Source organism: Apteryx rowi, unplaced genomic scaffold (assembly GCF_003343035.1).
Source record: "Apteryx rowi isolate R43461 unplaced genomic scaffold, aptRow1 scaffold_932, whole genome shotgun sequence".
Classification (NCBI taxonomy): domain Eukaryota; kingdom Metazoa; phylum Chordata; class Aves; order Apterygiformes; family Apterygidae; genus Apteryx; species Apteryx rowi.
Genome location: NW_020451241.1, coordinates 21,585 through 22,720, shown reverse-complemented (window position 1 = coordinate 22,720; position 1,136 = coordinate 21,585).

The window sequence follows — 1,136 nt, the reverse complement described above, 5'->3', positions numbered from 1 at the left end:
TTAGTATTCCAATGTGAATTCTGCTACATTTTTTTTCCTCTCATATTTCTGATGATTTTAAATAAATCAGTCCCTAACATTTTGCTCTTTCTAGCTACTCCAGTCCCATCTTCAGAGTTGGAAGAAGAAAAGGAAGAGTCTTTATTGTTGTCACAGTTCTGCCAGTGAACCTCAGCACTGAATCTTAGAAGAAGAGGGCTTTGTTCTAGCTGACTTTAATTGTGACCATAGTTGTCATAATGTAATCTGAGCTCTTTGAAGTCCACTTGAAGTCTGAATGACCCTCTGAAAGTGCTTTATCACTGACAAAAAATGGAATATCGGGCAACTTCTTTCCTAGTCAGGGTTCCTCCAGTCAGTTCTTGAAACAAAGAGAGATGACTCCAAGTTGATATCTGTAATTGGGATTCATATGTTGCTTATTTTACTCTTATTTCAGGGATTCTGTATATTCATTGCTTTTTTTTTTTTTTTGTGTATGTCATTTCAAATTTTGAGTTAATAAATAGAAATTGTTCTCGTTTGGCAAAACCGGGTTGTGGGAGGTATCTCATGATTTAGAGGTATTATGGGATCCCATAATCCATGCTACTGGATGACTTTTTTGTAATGTTTACAGTTGTACTGTAGCAAACAGGAGCTCTTCAGTTCTACCCCAAAAAGTCTAAAAGTGTAACAACATTTTTTCTACGACAATGATTTGGCAGCCTGAGTGACAAACAATACATTTAAGGAACTTCCTGAGAACATTTGTTTCCTTCATTGCATTAAAGAATGGCTTTAGTTAGAAAGATTCTGCAATGCAGAATAATGTGGGAGGAATCCGAGTAAGAAAAAAAGTCTCCACCCTAAACGAATGGATTAACAGGACTGGTCAGAAGTGTTTTAAGAGTTTTGTTTTGTTTGCTGATTTTTTTTTTTAGGTGATGATCATTTGGCAAAACCAAAACTTTTACAAATATAAGGTAAGATTAATCTATGATGCATATTCCTCCCCAAATCTGCCAACATGAAATAATTCAAAAATATTTGAAAGATTACAAAAATCCCCATTTTAAGATTTGAAAGGCACTTTTTTTTCTAAATGCTGGATAAACTAGAAAAAAAGTAAATGGTCAAACCTGAAATATTTAAAA